This window comes from Barbus barbus, assembly GCF_936440315.1.
Source record: "Barbus barbus genome assembly, chromosome: 49".
In the NCBI taxonomy this organism is placed as follows: Eukaryota; Metazoa; Chordata; class Actinopteri; order Cypriniformes; family Cyprinidae; genus Barbus; species Barbus barbus.
The window spans coordinates 15,514,964-15,531,739 of NC_136727.1; positions in this window are offsets into that span (position 1 = coordinate 15,514,964).

Here is a 16,776-nt window from a genome sequence, read left to right on the forward strand (position 1 = left end):
GTTTTGTTTATTATAAGCTCACTGCAATTTTGTCGCGTGCCACTTCTCAAACTCTTTAAAGTGGATTTTGATTGGCTGTCAATGTTCTTATCATTCATTAGCTGGAAAATAACTTTCTATAAGTGTTTCCAATGGTATCATTTCTCTGTTATAGTTATAGCAGTATGGAAAATTCCTCTCAATTAAAATGATTATTACAGTTATTGTTGACATTACAGTTGTTGTCATTGTTGTAACAGGCCTTTATTCTGTTTGAATGTCTACTAAGTAGGGCTGGGGAAATAAATCGATGCATCACGAATCGAGAAATGATTCAGCATCGATTCTGAGATTTCCAAATGCATCGCGATTCTTTCTCAAGTTGTTTCTGAGCTAAGTTTTGAACAGCAGATGGCACGGCATGCTTTAGAAACATCCGTACTCTGCTCGTTTCCAAATCCTTACACACACTTGAACCTAAAATAATCATTCATAAAATTCGAAAAGTTTGAAGTGAATTACAAGGGTGTTCACAGTGTTTACATTAATCTCGCGTCATAAAAGCATTCTGAGCTGAGGTGAAATTACCTGACTCGGCCAAACCCACAAGCGCAAGACTCTTCTTCATAAGCATTTGAGTGTGCGGATTAAAAAAAAATAGAGTAGAGCGTCATCTGCTGTTAAAATCTAAGATTCCAGAGAGTATCGCAATGCATTTGGAAGATCTCAGAATCTATCCACGAATCGATTTTGCATCGATTTATAAGTACTAAAAGTATCAGCTAGGACATAGCAAACGGTTGTCAAAAGTGATCCACTAACCTTTTTACTGGACAGCTGGGATTCCAGAGCAGATATTTCTGCTTTCAGCGTATCTACGTTTACCTTCCCACACAAAAAAGGATCATCTTAAGAGCGAAACGTTCAAAATATATTTCCAATAATGAGTGAGGATGTGCTCTTGCTAGCAGTTACCTTGATTTGTTTGATGTTCTCCTCATAGCTGTCAATGTCCTTCATGAGTCTCTCCTCCTTTTCTCTGCAAACAAAATAAATGTAGATGTATCAAAAATCTACACCCTGGTAATCTGCAGCAACAAATTCATGTTGAGAAGAGATGTAGAACTGATTTTAGCGATTGAGCTAACGGGTTTCTTCTGGTGGACAATAAAACAGGCAAAACATCTTACAGACATATAAGTAGGGACACAGAAGACTAGGAAACCACCCAGAACACTCCAGCAACCACATGGCAACATTTTAGCATCATGCTAGTGAGTTTTGCATGGGTAAGTACCATTAGAAAAGCCATTCTTTCATTGTGTGCAAGCTGTCTGGTTAATACCTCGATACTTGTGCTTTTTCCAGCTCTCTCTTGAGTTTGCTGACCTCTGCCTTCTCCTCAGCAGTAGTGCAGTGCACATCAGCAACCTTTAGCTTGGCAAGGAGAGCTTTAAGATTATGCCCTTCCAGCTGACTAGAGCTCTGGGACCTCAGAAGTATTTCCATGGAAATTTGCTGTAAACGTTCACACGACGCCACCTCAAACACCAGAGCCACAAACATTAAGATCGAGATCTGACAGGTGATTCACAAGCCTCACATTATGAAAATGGTGGCTATGAAGTGACAAAATGCATTATAAAAGTGTCATGTATTACCTTAGAAAGCTCTGTTTGTATTTTGTCAAGCGCAGCAAAGCCCATGTCCCGTATTTGTTTCATGCTCTTCAGAGACTTCTGCAAGTCACTTAACTCTTGCTGTAAACCAGAAAATGGTCATGAAAATGTCCTCTTGGTTCAATTTAATTCTCAAGATGAAAAGGAAATGTTAATAACAATTATCGGTTTAAGCATCAATGGGAAAATAAGGAGAGGATGTGACATTTTGTATGTATACTGTGTGCAATATGCAAAATTTCTGTGTGTACAGAATAGAAGGTGACCTACTATATTTTCACAAATTTCGTTATGCAAATTAATAAGTAATATAAACAGTGGTTTTAAATACAATTTTATGTAAATATTGGAATAAACATATGGCGAATAAGCTGAGATTTTTCTGAGATAACTAGACAGCATTTGATATAATTGGAAATGTTTAACATGTAGTCATTTTAAAAATAGTATGCAGTATTTAGTGTATACTATGCAGTGCACTAATATTCCTTCCGAAAACATGCATTCATTGACCTGTGCCTGTTGAACTCGCTTTTTCCATTTGGTTTGATAGACAAACTCCAGGTCTGTGTCTGTCCATTTGTATCCCTGCATTCCCTGGATGAAGATATCAGGATCGGGATCCCCAAGGGTTGCTGGACAGTCATGAAAGTGAATATTAAAGCAATTAAATCATACTGAACAAGAAACAGTGAGTATATGTGGTGCGGTACCATTACTAACAAATATAAGAACATAGAGAGATGTGTGAATATGATTAATTATGTCAGTGAACATGTGAAATCACCTGATGCAGCTGTAGAAATAGACCTCCTGACCGACTTCCTTTCATCTTTAACTTTAGGGTGCTGGAGAACTTCATTTGATCCATTGCAAGAAAGGGGTTTAGTTATTTCCTTGGAAAGATTTTTGTAGGTTTAGTTATTTCCTTGAAAATACATTTTTAACTCATTAAGAACTTTTATGAAGTGATTACTAAATATATGACATTTAAATAATCGTTTTAACAAACTGCATATTTTCATCCTAAGTAAAAATTAATACATTTAAATTTTTTGAAAGAGAGAGAGAAAATTATAGCTTTAATTTCATATTTATTAATTTACATGTTTAGCTTTGGGCTGATATTGACAACTGTCAATTTAATAAGTTAAACGAAGTTGGTGGGTTTGTAAAAACAGTGTATTATTTGAATAATAATTAAACCTTTCTCATTCTCAAGTGAAAAATTTGTAGCTTTACAATTAAACAAGACTCCCAAAAATAACAATGTTGGATAACATTAATAATTATGACTTAATAATAATTATTATTACAGTACATTATTTTACTATCAAATATTCAGACATGTTTTTTTGTTTGTTTAATCTCAGGGTTATTTAATTATTCGCATGCCATAGAGCAGGAATAATATTTAGAATTGTGCTCACCATATGGGTTAAGCCTATCAATCCAACATATTCAGGACATTTGGTCAGGCCAAAATATTATCATGATAAAAAAAGGAATACATGAAAAATAATAAAAGCTCTATGTCATACACATTTGTGTGTGTATATGAGAAATACGAATGGCCCACTGATAAAATACTATCGTTGTGTGTTTGTTTGTTTACCTGGCCACATGGCTCATCTTTGACCACTTGTTCTGATGTTGGAGAACCATCTGGTTTGCTGGGAGGGCTTGTTGTTACTCTTTCACTTTTAGATGGAGGTGTCTTCTCTAACTGTCGCCCGGCAGGCATAATATTTGGCTGCTCGTCGATTATTGATTGCGCTAGTGAGGGCGCATCATCCGAATCCAAATTACGCACATTTTTGGTGCGTTTAATTCTGCCTCCCTTCGAGCTCATATGAGCTGCCGGTGTTTTTAACTCTTCAGTTGTTCAACTGATGTTGTTTGAAGGACGATGCTACAATCTTGACACTCTCGAACTGCAAACAATTTTAAGAGTGACCTCAAGCAGAGTGGAGTTACTCCAGGTGCTGATCAGTGGTAATGCATTTGGTGGCCACCAGGATAATAAGCAGCAGCACAAACTACTTGTAGCGCATGACAGATGCAGTGCATCCTTTTGCTATTTCCCTCGTTAATATATTTTTTTTATGTGTTTTACATACAACCAACTGTATAAAAATTCAGAATTGTAATGTTTACTCAACAGGCCTCTGCAGCTCAGACTGTTTCAATGATTGAAGTTAACCGGCAGAGAGCGCTGTACCATTTCTCAGGGAAAACCCACATTATATCGAGACCACTCTTAAAATGTGAAATGCCGAACCAAAAGGCATGGCAAATGGCATTTAAAAAAATAACTAATATTTATAGATATTTTATCCTCTAATGCAGTGACATTCAGACATTTTAAGTGTGGCTTACTGTAAGTGTTAGAATACTTTGGCCCGGTTTCACTAAACCAGGATTAGGCCATAGTTCAATTAGGACATTTAAGTGATTTTTATAAACGTGCTTAGAAAAAAAAACCCATTACTGGTGTGCATCTTGAGACAAAACAAAGGCACTGATATATTTTAACATCAATCAGTCCAAGTTTATTTCAGTTAAAACAGCTCAGACTTACATTTTAGTCTAGGACTAGGCTTAAGCCTTTTCTATGGTTTATGGGGCTATTTGTAGGCTATGTATAAAAATAAGAACAATGGTACAGTCAAACCTAAATTTATTCAGACACCTTCAACATTTTCATAATTTATTCGCTATAGTTTAGAAAATGGTAATAAAATATTACAAGAACTCAGAGTTAAACAGTGTCAGAAGAAAAATCTTGATAATGTCAGCTAACTTGGTTAGAAAGTTAGGCTATGTAATGAATTAGGTTGAATTGCTGTCAGCTGTTAAATTTAAGTACACAATTAGATAATACAACTTTAGATCAAATCAAAGTGTCTGAATAATTTTTGGTCCCAAATATCAATTTTACTGGTAGTTCGCTGTATGAAGAATTTTTGGGTATAATGTGTCACTTTATTTTGCTATCCTCTCTTATAATAAACTATAGCGTCCTCCTGCACCCACTAAAAAATGATGTCTGGTGTCTGAATATTTTTTTGGTTTGACTGTATGTCTCTTAGTTAAAGTTAAAGAACTGGTGTCATATGAACAGAAGAAATTTACATTTATATTCAGAAAAATAAATAAAATACATGTCTTTATTGAAAACAGTGGAAAACTCGTTATGAAAAAGTAAAGCACAAAACAATGTACAATGTGTCATATGATGTGTTTTAACTCTACAAGTAAGACAAATAACCACCCACAGCAATAATACAGCAATATTACTATATCTGGCCGCTTAAACAAACAAACTAGGCCTATAAATTCAGTTTGTTGCCACTAGCGGATAGGTAATTGCATTCTGCATCTTTAATATCTATAAAAACTGTTCAAAACAATTACAGTATCATCTCACTTACACTTTAATACTGTTCACTGACATCCATGTGGATTGTAAAAGTTAAAAGACTAGCGGGTGTCTCTTTCGATGCTGAAGGGAGTGCATCAAGAACTGATGGCTCCTAGATATCATCCAATCAGTTCCTGATGCAGTATCACCAACATCAGAAAATTCTCACAGGTGAAGGGATGGATCGTAGTTAGGAATTGGTCTGTGAGCTAATAATATTATGAATGAATTACAAACACTTTCAACATTTACATTTCAGATTTCAGGGTAATTCTATTATACTTTGACTTCTCATCCACAGGTTGCTCTCTTCTGTCCGATGGAGACCAATGTTATTTCGTCATGGTGTGCGAGTGCTGTGTGTGACAGAACCCCAGCAGCGCCTGTGAGAGGGGTGACACACTACTCACAGTTGCCAGCTGAGATTATGCCAAAACTCAGCCACCAGTCCTCCAGCAGGGGGTGCGCAGATGTTCACATCCCAGAGATAGTAATACATTCATGAACTTCTTTAGCTCCTCTGTACACTATAAGATGCATGTTTGAACATTTTAGTGTAAATTGCAGCGGTTATTGCAAAACAACAGATTAGCATTTTAGCTTTGAGATTAGCACAGATGTAGTGTTGAAGTAAAAGGCCGATTCAGGTACAGCGGATGTAGTTTTCTCTTAGGTTTTGGGTGTAAACAGACTACTCAACCCCTACAGGTCAATGTGAGACTGTAATCACATCACAGTTGCCTGCAGAGATTACCCAGTCGGTCCATTGCGTCTTTGTTGTGATGCTAGTCAATAACAAAGAGGTTGGGTTTAAACTGAGCATTGGTTCTCAAATGGTGGATTGCGACCCAAAAGTAGGTAAATTCTTATCAAATGTGGCAGAATCAAAACAATGCAAAATACAATTGCTGTAATAAGACTGATAACATGCAAATACAGTAAATTGTTGTGTCATGTTGTCTTCAAAATCAAACTTAGTAGTATTTTGGCAAGGATGCTAACATGGACAGTTTGCATGAAATGCTCTTATCTTCGAGAACCATGAATGAAATTTTTCAAGGTAAAATAAATGCATCGTAGACTATATTAAATATAGTTTGCAGGATAAACATGGTTTGCACCGGCCGTGTTTTATTAGCATGAATTATTAAATGTTGTGAAACTATCAAATTTATCAAACAACAATTTTCTTGTTCAGTCTATGTCATTATTTTGGGCTAATATTGATAAATGTCAATGTTTGATTTTAAAGTCAGCATGAAACAATTAGCTCTTTTTTTGACTCATATCCAAAAGAAATGTCTTCTCGAATGAGCAAAAAATAAAAAATTGGGGGGCAGGACTTGATTTTGTCTATCAGGAACTGATTACATCATTGTCATTTTTCAATCTAATGTGAATTACAGGTTGTTGGAGGGATGAAATGATTGTCAAAAAATTGTTCTTTTAAGAAAATTTTGCAAAAAGGTTGTTTGGGGAACCAAAATGTTTTGGGGTTCGAAAATATATTTCAAAATTGAACCAAAATAGTTATTCTATGGCATCGCTGTAAAAACCCCTATTGTAATCTTTACTATTAAGAATGTAAGGGGGAAGTATTTATTTAAAATTCCAGTACCCCATAAATAAGAATTGAGCATTTTGATCTGACTGGTAACTTTAAGAACTTTTTAATTTTTTTTTATACGATAAACAATTTTGCTAGTTTTGTGTCACCACATCATGTCTACTGTAAAATCTGTGTCCTGAAACAAAACCAGCTCAAAAGCACTATTTTATATTATTATTGTTTTTGTGTTGATGAGCGTATGATGACCCAAGTGTGCCGTAAACAAACACTCTAATCCGTTAAGGCCGAAAACCGTCGCGTGAGGGGCAGTTTAGCCTCTCCCAGCTGGTGAGCTGAAGGGCGTCTCCCCAAGGCATCTGGCGTGTGTCCCCCAATAACCCCACACCCCCTCAACTACACACACACATACACACCCTTCCTCTGCAAGACCGTGATCCCCGCTGCTGACAGGGCCCACTGGTCGCCATGGTAAACTCACAGGAATCTGAGCTGGCATTGTCAGAGCGTCCGATGTGTATGTCCCACTCGCCGTCTCTTCTTTAGAGTCACAGCTCGGGTCCTTTGACACCACTGAACACTGCAACAAATTGAGAAAGACGGAAGAAAGGAGTGAGGGAGAGGAAAAGAGGGAGGGAGAGAGAGAGTAGCCGTTGTGTGTTTGCTAGACTAAGTCGTGTAGGCCAGATCAAAGGCCAGTTCTTCCCAAACTAGCAGACCTTTTACAAAGCATGAGGGGCTTAGCTTTATACTGACCATTTCAACGATTGCTGAGAAAGTGAAAACGTGAGCACTTCAGTATGTTGCAGTTTATAGTTTTAATTAAACACACCCCAAAATTAATACACACTAAGGTTGTACATTAAAGATCAATAGCATTTTATTATAGTTTTTAAGATGCTGAAATAAATTAGAAATAAAATTATCTATCGATCTGTTCAAATTTGTTGACCGACATTCATTGCCTGATGTGTGCTGTTCGCAGCACAAATACTTGTCAATTACCAAAGAAAATTATTATTTTTCTAGTAATAATCCAATCTGATGGCAAGTGTGTTCGCTCAATCGAGATATTTAGTCAACCCTAGTAAAAAATTTATATTTTAGTTCAAACCTATTATCATATTTACTGTCATATCTCTCAAGACTTACTGATATAAAAATTATAATTAAACTTTATTTGTAGTACTACTTGTGCACAATGCATTTATTAATATTAAGTCTAAAATGTGTTTTAATGTCCCTGTTGATGAAGATTTTATAATCTTTGAATAATACTGGTTTTTAAGTTCAAAATATGCACTTAAGTGTACCTGAAGTATACTTGCAATAGTTCCACTTTAGCACAATCAAATATACTTCAGTATATCTTTAGTTGGACTTCAGCACTACTTCTGCACAATTAACAGAATTAAGTACAAAATTAGTTATTCTGATTTAGCAGACATCGAGTATATCGGTTTAGTATACAAAAAAAAAAAAAGTATAATTGCAGGGTTTTTATTATTAAGCACATAAATTTATTTAACATTATTATTTTTATTAAGCACATACATATGTATTTGTAATATACTTAACATGAAATATTTCACTAGGTAAAACTAGGTCAACAATGGTCCATGTCGGAAAAAAGTGAGATGATTTTTGTAGTTTTTATGTTTAACCGATAAGCTGAACGTCTGATACTGAGTTACAACTGTCACCTAATGTTTTTGTCAATCTGCTTTGTGCTCCGTGAATGTTTTCTGACAAAAAGGTTTCAAATAGGTGTGAACATGGCTCTTTTTTTAAAAATATTTTAAAAAACGCAAGAAAACATTACAGTTTTAGCCTAATCCATTAGCTTGTATTACGTTGTATTTCAAAGTTGGTCGTTTCAAAACAAAAACGTGCCTCTCCCATTAACTCTCTAGTGGCGAATGCTTTTTGAATATCGATGTTTTCCAAAAGCGCAGTTGTTTTAGTTAAAAAAATATATGAATTTGTTTTTGTTTTTCCACTATACCAAATCTACACAGTTCCATTTTCGATACATTTCGTTTTTATTGTTACTTGTTTTTGAGTCACTTTTCTCCAGCCCTTAAACTGAGATGAGATGTGTCAGTTGGTGGTCGTATTCAAAAGGCTTTTTACTGTACAATGGTGTTTCTATGTGAATTAGTTTGAGCTCTGGGTTCGAGGGGACCCCCTGTGTGGGGAGTGGTATTGTTAAGGAAAGGCCAGCGGTGTTCCAGAACTTGGGCTTGACCAAAGGTGGCGTGTGAAGAATACGGAGCCATTCCCAGCATCTCCTCCCACTGTAAGGCAACATCTCAAGACCTCCGAGCACTGGTTTGCCCACAAACAATCACAGCAGACTTGAGCAGGGATGACATTTGTATTTGTCACAGACCTAAAGTCCTAAATACTTTCCCACCAGGGGCAAAGGGCGAGAGGAAAAAAACAATTGAAAAAGTAGAACAGCTCTGGCAGTGGATGTGGCCTGGGACCCCCCTCTGTCGTCGTATTGTCTGGTAGAAAATTGAAAACAAAAAAAACACAATATGACCAGTCCTTGACAGAAGGATCCAATTTGTTGCACTTAATGAGGACTGCTATATTGTGTTCTCTGAAGTTTTCCAACTCCCTGGACGTCTTAGACGTTTTCGTAATTAGAGCAATAGTCATCTTTAATTAGTGATAGCTTACAGACAAAAGAAGCCTTTTGTGATCGGCCCCCTGCCTAAACTTAACCACTCTAGAATCAAACAAATGCAACATTTACAACATAACCTATACTGTATATTTCACACAGTAATACATACGTGCACATTTACACACTATGTCTCATGTTTGTTTTTGAAGCTGTACCTGTGACAATTTCCACCAGCCAAAAACATGTATTGCTGTCTAAAATGTCTAATTTACACAAATAAATGTGCATTTTAATGTATTCCCATTCCTATATTTTAGAAAACTACTACAAATAAATAAAATTGATTGACCTATAGCATGCGGTGGGCAGAATCAATTAATTAATTAAATTTTTACGTTAATGTTTTAAAATAATAAAAATTTTGTAATATAATATTAAAAGATATTATTAGTTGTAGTTGTAGTATTATGTCATATTATCATTATTATTATTATTTCATAAAAAAAACAAATGTTCGTTTTCGTTTCATTCTGAAGTGAGCAGATGTGCTTGTACAGTAGTGGCTTCAGTGATCAATCAATGAATGCATTACTGCAATCAACTGAATTACTGGCGGTGCCATATGGGCCAGGGGCCCATGGTGACAAAGCATTTTTTTGCGGGAAAAATAAATGAATAAAATGAGCAAATCTGCAAAACGTACATTGAAGTAACATTGTACAACATGCACTAAACACTTTTTGCGCAGCACTTTTCGATTTCGAAATCTATCGTTTGAGCCCTGTCTAAACATACAGGTGCAACAGTGGGATAATTTCAGGATATTATCGGAAAGGCATCTTACCTTGCCTTATCCTCAAAAGTGACAGTCCAAAGATGCCATGGCCTTCTACTGCAAACACACAAGTGTACTATACGTCTTTCAGCTCTCGGCGTGGTGAGAGCATGTGCTGCTAGCCTGTGAAATCCCACCCTATCTCTCTGACTGTAGAGCAGCACACGGCTCTCCTTCTTCCAATAGCCCCCCTTCATTGATCTATCTTCAGCCTGCCTGATAGGCGTTCCACCCTGCAGGTCACTTCTTCCTGTTTAACCATTGCTTGGTTTTCTTGAGAGAGCTACGATCATTTAGGAGAATTTATTGAGATGGAAAAATGTGGAAAAAAACACTTCCCTTTTCCCTCTTTCCCCTTGTTCTGTCCGGCGGGACAGGAGGAATGTAGTATGTGCGTGTTAAAGAGCACTGAGTGTATCTGGCCTGGTAAAAGGGGTGACACTGTTCAGTAGGGTTATGTTTACAGAAGTATATCCCACATAGCCTGTATTATAATACAGATCTTCCAAAGTTCCCCTCGGTGAGCCATAAGGAGTTCAGGTTAATGAGCTAACGCATCTGTTTTGACAGCATGGTGTACACTAACATACCGTGCGTGTATGTTATTTTGAATTCGTAGTTCATTTTTGTGAATTTTAATTTGGGGGGGGGGGGGGGGGGGGGGGGGTATTGTTGTAAATTCCTTAACCTGTTTCTAACACTATGAGATGATCAAAAGATTCTTGTGCATCTGCTTACTAGTTAAGTATGCGTTTTGGTTAGTTTTTGTCTTTTTTTGTAAAGTCTGGTGTCGTAAAGCTCATCAACCTGGCTTCAATGCTACAAGATCAAAGGTTATAACCATAAAGGAGTCTAATACAGTTTATTTGCTCAGTACAAACAATTCTGACAGCATTTATGGGAATACGTAAAAATCAGTTCAACATAGTATTCAGTTCATCTCGTATGTTGTCTCAATTGAAAAAAAAGCTTTTCTGAATTTTGCGAGCGAATCTAATTTAATTCTCGATACGCAGAATTCACACAAAAATTGGCATAACTAGTTTGTTGGAAGGGTGCATTTACTACTGTACCATGTTGTCATTATCATTTTCTCTTTTTTTCACAAAACCATACATTTTAAATGAGAATTACAGCTGCATTTGTGATCAGACTGCATGCACACGCCTTTCGGTTTTCAAATATAGCGAACACTGTATTCGTAGATTATTGTAGATTGAGAACTTTATCGTAACTTTTCAAAATTGAGTGAAAATCTTTTTACACTTGGTAAAAAAAAAAAAAAAGTAAATACAACAGGGTTACTCTTAGCATGTGTAGGCTGGATGACCAAAAGATGATTAGTACTGTAGTAAAATGGCTGACTCAGTGAAGATGGAGGCTCTTATCGTTTGCAGTGGCCCAGCCGGTGACCTTCCCACACTACCATTTTTTGTACTTGTTTCATGTTTAAACACTTAGTTGGTCTCTATCGCAAGGTATGGTGGACAAACACCAGCTGTTTTTCTCTCAGGACTTGTGATGTAAAGCCGAAATTCACAGCAAACTGCAGTAAATCTAAAGACTTACTACTGCCATGTCTTTTTTGGATATGAAATTTTAACAGTGTTATTAGATTTCATGAAAGTATTATCAGTTTAAGAATGAGGGTTAAAAACGAGATGTGCAGGTGCAGAAGCGCAGAGTGAATAATTTCCAGAAGGTTCACAAATCTGTCGGGTGGGCGTTGCCCTGCGCTGCCTCCAACAATTGGCTTGCTGCACCTAAGACGACACGAACATCTTTGAATGGCTTTAAAACCAAAAAAAATAAAATAATTGTTACAAGCCTATGCAAAACATTTGACTTAAAACAAAAGGTATAATACTTAAAATAAAACATTTACAAGGTATTTCAAGGAACATTTGTAACACCTTTAGTTCTCCACATGGTGCTTGTTTATCACTTTTTAAGAATAAGGAAAGAGTCCTGCTCGGAATATGAGGAAGAGGATGGTATGAGAGGAGTATTGATTAGGTTTCGTTGGAGTCACGCTATGAGTGACCTTGGCCCTATCAGGGTTAACTTATTACCCTCTGACTTCTTATGACCCCCCCTGACCTTTGGTGTGAAAGCAAATAACCCCGAAGGATGACCATCGGTCAGGCCTCAATGGCCTTCTATTGACCAAACACACACACACAAATACAGCGAGGGGGCCAAAAAGGGCTAACGTCCAGAGAGGCACACTCCACAAAGAATGCCATTAACCAATCAATACAAGAGACAGAATAGGGGTGGACACACTGGTTTTAGAAATGTGCAGCCTGGAAATGCGTTCTCCATTTGAGAGGCCATGCGTAAGTGTGCCATGCTGCTCTATACGGATATCTGATATCAAAACTGAACTTTGTTTATGCAGTGGTAGTAAAAACAGTGTCTAAAACACTCAGAAAATGCATTTGTGAATAAATATCTGCATAATGCTGTTCCGCTTATTTCATGCACATTTCTACAGCGAGCAAAAGAGAGTCTTTGTTTAATGCATAACAGGCAGCACAGTTAAATATGTTAGAATACGCATTGAAATAGAAAAAGAAAAGTTGTGCAATTGAATTCCATTAAGTTACGATCAAGTGTAAAGAAATGGAATATTTTGCACCACAGCACCTGCTGTTCATGATGGGGTCAATACATAAACGGTTGTTTACTACTTTACAACCCAGAGAGCAATGCGGTGCTTAAAATATGCAAGGCAAAAATTAACCGATACGAGAAACATAATGAACTTAGGATGATCAGTTGCATTAAAAGTGGAGTGAAGATCTATTTTGCAATGAAATACATAGTCATTTCCAACATTAACAGGTCCTATTTCGTTAGGACAAACCGAGTAGGATCACCGACAGCACTGCATTGACCAAAAAGTTATTTTGAACAATCTACGATAGCAACAAGCCAACGAGAATGTATGTGAGGGAGAGCCAAAGGAAGAGAGAAAGGAAATCAGATAGAGAGGGAGAGAGTACCTCGTGGATGCACTGCAGTGGTCAGCCAGGGTGGAGGAGAGAGGCGTGACGCCCAGGAGATGGAGGAATAGTACTCCATGCCTAGAGTGTTAGGAAAAGAGAAGGCAGAAGAGGAGAGGAGAAGAGAGGACCACTAGCTTTAGCCCTGCTACTGTTTTTGCCATGCTGCCACTGGCTGAGAGCGAAGGAAGCGCCTGATTGGAGGGTGGGGGCTGAGGCCCCTCCTCGTCGTCCTCCTCCTTTCTGCAGTCTGCGTTCCCGCCTGTCAGGGTGAGTTAGCCGAGGGAAAGAGAGATGCAGCTCCCCACTCTACTCTTATTTCACCCCCTCCATCATGGATGGATGGCAGGTGGGACAAGAGCTGCTGGAATGACCACAGCCACAAATCTCATCCCGACACCCTTCTCTTCTCTCTTCTTTTCCTTCCCAGACTCTTTTAACTTGTGGAGAAAGTAATAAATAGTAACTATACAATATGATATGCAAGGCTGTGAGACAGAAATATGGATGTGAAACCAAGAACGAACGACTGTGGGAGAGGCAACAAGAATTTCAAGGAGTTGGTGGATGAGTGTCAGCAGGTTGTCAGGAAATAACAATACGAACTGAGTAACACGTTACAGTTCACAAGAAAAGAAAAAGAAAAACAAAGGGAAGAGGAAGGAGAGAGTGGGGGCCTGACTCTATTACCAACTCATTCCCTGTATTTTTTTTATACTCGTTTCATTCTTCTCTCTCTCTCTCCACATTGGCCAACTGATCTTGGCGTCTTATGTTGCTGCATTTGTCATCTGTATACGCCACTGGACACACAAAGTATTGATTTTTTTCCTGTCCACCTTCTATTTGGCTCCTTGCTCTGTTGCCAACACTGTGAGGACCAAACCATGAAAGTAGCCCGAAACTGAAGGGAAAGGGTCAAGGGTGTAGCCAAATGTAAATGTTGAAGTGGTCAAAAACTCTATTCATTGCCCACTAAAACACTGAGTCACACGTGTCCCCCTCACTGTCGAAGGTGAATTTCAGGGAAGGAGTTTATGGTCCTGGAGAGGGGCCACAGTAAACTCTGGCAAATCTCTGCTAGAATCTCCAGGGGCAGTAGAATGCAACATAAGCAAAGATTCACCTACTTGGCATAAGAAAATCATAGATTTATTCAAGAAAGAAACTAGCCAAGCTGAGGGTGAAACAGGATTGTGAGTTAGTTGTCTATAAGATTAAATTGGTGGCGTGTGCCATCCGCTCCAAGGGTCATCACGGTTTTGATGGCCAGAAAGGACTTCTTTGACCGCAACTAATGCTATGGATGCAAGGCATTTTCTGAGGCGACCTCGGCCCATGTCACCGTAACCCTGTTCCAATTCGCTTTCAGTGTCTAGCGACCTTTAACCCACACGTGTACCTACCCCCACGCCCCAGGGGTCTTGCCCTGCAGAAGGGTCGCGTGTGCCAAAAGTCCCAAGAGACTTGAACCCTGTTGTCATGGAGATAACCTCAGGGAAACAGAAGTCCCTTAGCAGTTACATAACACTCATGACCAAGCAGAATCTTTGCCCATATTTGCAGTTTTTAGCTACAAAAAGGAACAAACCCTGGCGAAGAGACAACAATGGTCTCAGTTACACTGGTCAAAGGCTCTGGTGAGTATAATTGTTTAACTTTTCTCAAGGTTTTTACAGCTCAACACTCTTGTACAAGCAGAGTCTTTGCCTGATGCATGACCTAGATCAGGAATGTAGCTGTGGTGAAGAGCTATCAATGAACCCCGGCAAAGGAACCAAACCAAATAAGCTTCATTGGAAGCAATGGTAAGTAGAATTTGGTAACTTATGACTTTAAGCAAAGAAGTTAATAGTAGGTAATTGAAAACATTCAGTTCTGCGACAAACTGTGACAGGCCTTTAGAATGTTCCTATGATTCTGGCAGTAGTTGGGGATCAAACCCGGTCAAGTGTGTCAGGAAAGTACTACAAACTCAAGTGGCCCTGATGCACAACCACTGGGATTAAAACGATTTTTTGGGTGCTGACAACCCTGTTAGGGCACCTGATCGTGGTGCCATGCATGAAGCCTGAAGCCTGAATCCTGCTTACAATAGGGCCAGGGCGGGTGGAAGCAGTGGGGAGGGCTGTTGTTGTCGCAGCCCCCTAACACTGCATGCACAGGGGCACAAAAGCTGCCGAGGGTGGGGGTGGAATGGAGGTTCAGAGGGAGGGTGAACTACGCCATCTGCCATAAAGCTGGTGCGTGTGGGTAGGGGTCGACAGGGAGGGGCCGCACTGGTAGGGGTGTGCTAGCCCTAGATGTGTTCATGCAAGAGATGGACCGGGTCTTCCCTCAAATTAGACACGACCCCCCGAAGTGTAAGCCGCAGGAGACGGCCAATTCCTGCTTGCTTGCCTCTGTTTGCTTAGCAGCTTGATAATTAGAGAAATTAGGGACTGTCTGGAGATTAAACAGCACAAGAAGAACACTCCTATTATTTTTCACTTCCCTTGCTCTGTTTTTCTCCTCTGCTGTCCTCTCCCTGTGGCAACAGACAAAACGTGCATCAGAAAACACATACGATGGCAATCATTCACATCATTGACTTGGACATTTTTCTTGTGCAGATCGTAAACTATAATGAGTTTTTTGGGTTTATAAAAAGACACTCCCTCCCTCATAAACACACACACACACACCACAAACACACCAAGCACAATGGGCAGTGGTTCACGCTTTGTGGAAATTGGGGTGACACTTTTTCTTTAGAAAGGATAACTCTGCTTTGCACCCCTGTTAATACATTTCTGGTTATAGAATAAATGCATTCATGTCTACAGAGTTTTTTGAAATTATGAAATGTGTAACGTTTAAATGATGAAGAAAATATTGGTACTGTTGTAAAGCATGTACGTACCACAACATTGTAGCAAGTTCCTTGGGCTTCACATACTCAAGCAATCACAAGCAGTCTCAAACTTAGTAAATACAAATTTGCGTGGAAGATAATGGCACGTTACAGTTTGAGAGAAGCAGTGAGCACATGGCATGCAACCATGACCACAGGTTCACTGCGTCACGAAAAGAAGCGCTGTCCCATTCCCCCTGTAGTAAATGCTTCTTCATAGCGCCATCTAGTGAAATAAACAATACATTACAGAAATACAAGTGTTTAAATCAATACAGGTTGATTTAAACACTTTATATGAAGTGGACTGTAATAGATACCGTAATTTCCTCAGTTTTATCCACACCTAAGTATATAGATTTTTTAGTATATATTTTAACAGTGTAATATATATATATATATATATATATATATATTAAATATATATATATATTTCATAAAATAAAATATGTTAAGCTGATACTGAAAAAATACTGCCCGTCTGACTCATCATCTCGTTTCAAAACATATCCTAGAAGTAGATATAATTAACATTGCATAAAGCAGTTAATTAATACATAGAGCATTTAATTATTTAAAAGGTTGTTTAAGGTCATGTGCAATTGATATAATTGTAATTAAAATATAAATGCATTTTGATCCATTGACCCAAATCCATGAAAAAATATGTGATATGTATATGTATATATATATATATATATATATATATATATATATATATATATATATATATATATAAATGTTGATTTCAGTAAT